Here is a 6,829-nt window from a genome sequence, read left to right on the forward strand (position 1 = left end):
CATCTCTAATTGTATTCAAATTTTAGACTAAAGTAAAAGAGAGGTTGCTTTCAGTATTGATGAATTTTTTTAAAGAATTGAATTGAAATTCATCTCAGAAATCTGGCTGAATTTGGTGATCTTTATATCTCCCAACCACAGCATATATTGTAATTTTAGCTATTTAAATCCTTGTTTACTTTTTTTTCTGGAATAGCTGGGGGTAGAGCAGAATTCTTTTACCTATCAGTATAATATACAATTGTGGACTGCAGTCCATAGTATGTTCCCTTTTAAAATGACCTAATTTTATTTCAAAAACCTAATACATTAGATGTCTATTTGCTCCTATGTCCAGGCTTGATCTAATGAAAAATATACAAAGATGTATTTTACAATGCATAAGTGCTTTGGAAAAGTCCCTGTCCCTTCCAGCAATCAATGTGTGGTAAAAGACTGTGTGTCTATGAATCTGCAAAACAATATTTCAGTTCAAACTTTATGTACAAAATTCTAATTTATGGGATATGTCTACTAAATACACTCATGAATTATGGAGCACATCAAATAATTTTTGAAAAGAAATTGAAATAGAACAAGTTAACGTTATTAATTAATTTTTTATAGTTATTAAAGAATTGGTGTGAGAATTGAAGACATCAGGCAATTTCTCTTGTATCTGGACTGTTTTGCCAAAATAAATGTTCCAAACAAATGAATTGAAAAGAGGGTAACAGTAACACATTTTAGCTTTTCAATGTATCTCATAGATGTAATTTTTTCACAATGCTTCTGCTAGGTTTAATACTAGAGTCCTAAAGGAATTGTACACTTTGTAAGCTTTAATAAAGCTATAAAATGTGCTGTGATGAACTTGTGGATCCTCAGTTTACAAAATATGTTTCTCAGAATTCTGGAGAAAAAATAAAAATGGATACAAATTTTGTTTGACATTGGAACAATATTTGGTTATGTGTGTGATAAAGTATCACTTTACATATTATGCAGTTGATGCATGTTCTACCTGTGTGGCAAACTATAGCAAATTAATTTGGAAATGGTGTACACAGATTTTTAAAAATTAAGCTCTATGTCAACTTAGTGTATGCAAAAAGGTGAGGTTTTGGGAATCTTGTTCATTATTAGTCAAGTAATTTTTAAAACCCCTTCATGGATTACTGCCTTGTCGTGGCGAAGGGGCTTGTGTAATTCAATGAAGCTATGAGCTATGTCGTGCAGGGCCACCCAAGACGGAAAGATCATAGCAGAGAGTTCTGACAAAACGTGATCCACTGGAGAAGGAAATGGCAACCCACTCCAGTATCTTTGCCATGAAAACCCTATGGACAGTACCAAAAGGCAAAACGATATGACGCTGGAAGATGAGCCCCTCAGGTTGGAAGGCGTCCAATATGCTACTGGGGAAGAGCAGAGGGCTAGTACTAGTAGCGCCAGAAAGAATGAAGTGACTGGGCCAAAGCCGAAAGGACACTCAGCTGTGGATGTCTGGTGGTGAAAGGAAAGTGATGCTGTAAAGATTTTTTTCTCTATAGCAGGGGTGTCAAACTCAATTTCATTGAGGGCCGCATCAGCATTGTGGTTGCCCTCAGGGGGCCGGATAGGTATGGCTGGGGTGGGCGTGGCCTACTGGGTGGGCGTGGCTAGAGTGCATATGGTCTATTGGGTGGGCGTGGCCAGCTCTACATCGTTTGCATCAAGGGTGCCTATGGGGGCCTGGGCAGGAGTGGGACAGATCTGAGGGTCTCTGGCAAGAGGAGGGTCTCTGGGCCAGGGCCAAGGCAGTGGGGGCCGTTCCCTCACTGTTTCCAGGATGGCTTCGCGGGCCATATGAAACCACTTCACGGGCCGGATCCGGCCCCGGGGCCTTGTGTTTGACATGTCTGCTCTATAGGAACCTGGAATGTAAGATCCATGAATCAAGGAAAGCTGGACGTGGTCAAACAAGAGATGACAAGACTGAACATTGACATCTTAGGTATCAGCGAACTAAAATGGACAGGAATGGGTGAATTTAATTTAGATGACCATCAGATATACTACTGCGGGCAAGAATCCCTCAGAAGAAATGGAGTAGCCTTCATAGTCAATAAAAGAGTAGGAAAAGCAATACTGGGATACAATCCCCAAAATGACAGAATGGTCTCAGTTCAAATCCAAGGCAAACCATTCAATATCACAGTAGTCTAAGTCTATGCCCCAACCACCAGTGCTGAAGAGGATGAAATTGACCGGTTCTATGAAGCCCTACAGCACCTTATAGAACTAACACCAAAAAATGATGTCTTTATCATCATGGGGGATTGGAATGCTAAAGTAGGAAGCCAAAAGATAACCGGAATAACAGGGAAGTTTGGCCTTGGAGTACAAAATGAAGCAGGGCACAGGCTGATAGAATTTTGTCAAGAGAATACGATGGTCATAGCAAACACTCTTTTCCAACAACCGAAGAGACGGCTCTACACATGGACATCACCAGACGGTCAACACAGAAATCAGATTGAGTATATGCTCTGCAGCCAAAAATGGAGAAGCTCTATACAGTCAGTAAAAACAAGACCAGGAGCTGACTGTGGCTCAGACCATGAGCTTCTCATTGCAAAGTTTAGGCTTAAACTGAAGAAAGTAGGGAAAAGCACTAGGCCACTCAGGTATGAATTAAATCATATCCCCGTTGAATATACAGTAGAGGTGACAAATAGATTTTAGGAATTAGATCTGACAGACAGAGTGCCTGAAGAACTATGGACAGACTTTTGCAACATTGTACAACAGGTAGCAACCAAAACCATCCCAAAGAAAAAGAAATGCAAGAAAGCAAAATGGCTGTCTGAGGAAGCTTTGCAAATAGCTGAGGAAAGGAGGGAAGTGAAAGGCAAGGGAGAAAAAGATACGCCCAATTGAATGCAGAATTCCAGAGAATAGCTAGAAGAGATAAGAATTCCTTCTTAAATGAACAGTGCAAAGAAATAGAAGAATAGAATATTTTTTATTTTTATTTTAATTCCATTTATATCCCGCCCTTCTCCGAAGACTCAGGGCAGCTTACAAGCTTTAGCAGTAGCCTTCATTCTATGTATATGCCTGCTTATTAGGGCTTTCGGGGGGCCCCAAGCAGCATTATTACAAAGTCAGCTTATTGCCCCCAACAATCTGGTTCCTCATTTTACCTACCTCAGAAGAATGGAAGGCTGAGTCAACCTTGAGCCTGGTGGGATGCAAACCTGCACTAATTGCAGGCAGCTGGTGTTACTTAAGGAAACATTAGGGAGGACCAGAGATCTTTTCAAAAAAAAATTGGAGATGAAGGGAACATTTAATGCAAAAATGGGCATGATAAAGGACCAAAATGGCGGGGACCTAACAGAGGCAGAAGAGATTAAGAAGAGGTGGCAAAATTACACAGAAGAACTATACAAGAATGAGCTTAATGTCCCTGATAATCACAATGAGGTGGTCACTGACCTTAGCCAGCCATCCTAGAATGTGAAGTGAAGTGGGCCTTAGAAAAGCTGAGCAACAACAAAGCTAGTGGAGGTGACAGTATTCCAGCTGAGCTATTCAAAATCTTAAAAGACGATGCAGTAAAAATGCTACATTCAATTTGCCAGCACAAATTTGGAAAACAACAATGGCCACAGGATTTGAAAAGATCAGTTTACATTCCAATTCCAAAGAAAGGCAGTGCCAAAGAATGTTCAAACTATCGCACCATTGAACTCATTTCTCATGCTAGTAAAGTTATGCTTAAAATCCTACAAGCTAGACTCCAGCAGTATGTGGATCGAGAACTACCAGAAGTACAGGCAGGATTTCGAAGAGGCAGAGGAACTAGAGATCAAATTGCCAACATATGCTGGATCATGGAGAAAGCTAGAGAGTTCCAGAAAAACATCTACTTCTGCTTCATTGACTAAAGTCTTTGATTGTGTGGATCATAACAAACTGTGGCGTACCAGACCATCTTATTTGTCTCTTGAGAAACCTATATGTGGGCCATGAAGCAACAGTGAGAACTGGACACACGGAACCACTGATTGGTTCAAAATTGGGAAAGGAGTCCGGCAAGGCTGTATACTGTCGCTCTGCCTATTTAACTTATATGCAGAGCACATCATGAGAAAGGCAGGGCTAGATGAATCAAAAGATGGAATTAAGATTGCTGAAAGAAATATCAACAACCTAAGATATGCAGATGATACCACTCTAATGGCAGAAAGTGAAGAAGAACTAAAGAGTCTCTTGTTCCGGGTGAAGAAGGAGAGTGCAAAACCTGGGTTGAAACTTAACATTAAGAAAACCAAGATCATGGCATCTGGCCCTCTCAATTCCTGGCAAATAGATGGGGAAGAAATGGAGGTAGTGACAGATTTTATTTTCCTGGGCTCCAAGATCACTGCATATGGGGACTGTAGCCAAGAAATTAAAAGACGCTTGCTCCTGGGGAGGAAAGCCATGGCAAATCTAGAGAGCACACTAAAAAGCAGAGACATCACCCTGTCAACAAAAGTGCGTATAGTCAGGGCTATGGTCTTCCCAGTTGCAATGTATGGCAGTGAAAGCTGGACCATAAAAAAGGCTGAGCACCAAAGAATTGAGGCCTTTGAACTATGGTGCTGGAGAAGACTCCCGCGAGTCCCTTGGACTGAAAGGCAATCAAACCGGTCAGTCCTAGAGGAGATCAACCCTGACTGCTCTTTAGAAGGCCAGATCCTGAAGCTAAAACTCAAATACTTTGGCCACCTAATGAGAAGGAAGGACTCACTGGAGAAGAGCCTAATGCTGGGAAAGATTGAGGGCAATAGAAGAAGGGGACGACAGAGAATGAGGTGGCTGGATGGAGTCACTGAAGCAGTAGGCGTGAGCTTAAATGGACTCCAGAAGATGGTAGAGGACAGGAAGGCCTGGAGGAACGTTGTCCATAGGGTTGCGATGGGTAGGACACAACTTCGCAGCTAACAACAACAACAACAACAATTTTTAAAAGGCTGTTAAAACATGCTGAAAATAGAAGTATTATCATCTCAAAGGAACTTGGAATTGAACATTTTTATACAATAAGATAGAAAATGCCATCCTTAGTTCTACAAAGACACTTTTAATGCTGGCTTCCTTGTTACTATAATTACTTTCTCTGCACTTAATGCAAACAGCTGGAAAAAAAACAAAGGAAAATAATACTAAAGTATGCTATGATACATTTTCCTAACTTTACTAGTCTTTAATAATATGTTCAAAATATGGTAATTAATTATTTGTGCTTCAACTGAGAAAATTTGTTCTTTGAACCATGGGGTTGGCTATCCTGGTATTGTCAGAAATTTTCTCCAGCATATTTTGAAAGCATCAATACACTTTCTATCCTTCAAAACTCAACTTTAAGTTCCATACACTGTCATAGGGAAAATCATTGTCTGGACAGTTCTGATCTTTGTATCTACAAACAATCATGCATCTGAGAATCTTTTCCAAGGCTTTCATTATTTCTCTACCAAGTGCTAGTCTGGCGTATTTATTGACTGCTGGTTTTCTTACTTCCATGACTTCATTGTCAAATTTTGCTGCATTATAAACCTTATTCTATATTAGTATCATTTTATGCAGAATAATATCAATACAATTTTAACTGGCTGAGCCTTAGGGATATGAATTTCAGCCATAAAATGCCTATATCAATTCTACATATAAAAATGCTACTATGTTTATTTCTCTGAGAAATGGCAACTTGCAGTTATGTATTTAATTTACTTACAGGAGGACCTTCCTGTAATTAAAATTCATTATTCCGCAAACTATTTTCTGGAATGATAAAGAACAGATATCTGTGTGACAATTTTATGTTATTTTCAATCATATTTTCCTTCAGCCTTCCCAAGCTAAATTAACCCACTACATTCAATACGTTTTCATAATGATTTAACTTTTAGCCCACTGACTACCTATAATGATATGTAAGAATGACCTTGAGAGATGTGGAGGGGCCACAGCCAAGGGGATGATGGGATAAGAGGCAACTTAGCTTGCAGAAGCAATAAGGACATAACAAATATCTCAGAAGGGATCCTTTCTAGTTAGTGTCTTAGGCTTTAAAGGCTGAGAAATACACTTTCAGATTTGCAAGATTTGATAAATGTAACTTTACAATAAAGTAAAATTAGTTAATCTGGGCATGCTTTCTGTTTGGACTACCTTGCAAGGCCAACAGCACGCTTAGTAGCCATCTCTGCACCTGCTTCAATTCCATTGTGTTCCATTCCCTTTTAAATTATCAGAACTATACATTATACTCAAAGTATGCTCAGACCAATAAGAAACAAAGTACTACTTTATGGGATTTCAAGATTACACTTCTGTTAATGAAGCATAAAATTAAATTTGTCTTTTTTCAACTGTCACTTAGTTCACTCATATTTGGTTTGTAATCAATTACAGTTCTAAGTCCCTTTTCACAAATATTGTTGCCAAACCAAACATTTCCCACTCTAGGTAATATTTCTTTTGTTTACATAAAATATTGTTGTCTCTGTTAAATTTAATTATAAGATTCAACACATTTATATAAACTACCAATTTAATTGTACATTTTATTTCTGATTTCTAATACATTAGGTATCCCCCTATACAAATAAATAAACCTCTCTAATATTGACATGGGCCAGAAAAAGGGAATCTCCCAGTATCCATCCTGAGTTCTGACCTTCCTTCAAAGAGTCATACACAATGATTACTAACCTGTAGGAAGCCACAATCCCAGTAAAATTGTTGTTGTTAGTTGCGAAGTCGTGTCTGACCCATCGTGACCCCATGGACAATGTTCCTCCAGGCCTTCCTG

This window comes from Vipera berus (genome assembly GCF_964194415.1).
Source record: "Vipera berus genome assembly, chromosome: 2".
Lineage (NCBI taxonomy): Eukaryota > Metazoa > Chordata > Lepidosauria > Squamata > Viperidae > Vipera > Vipera berus.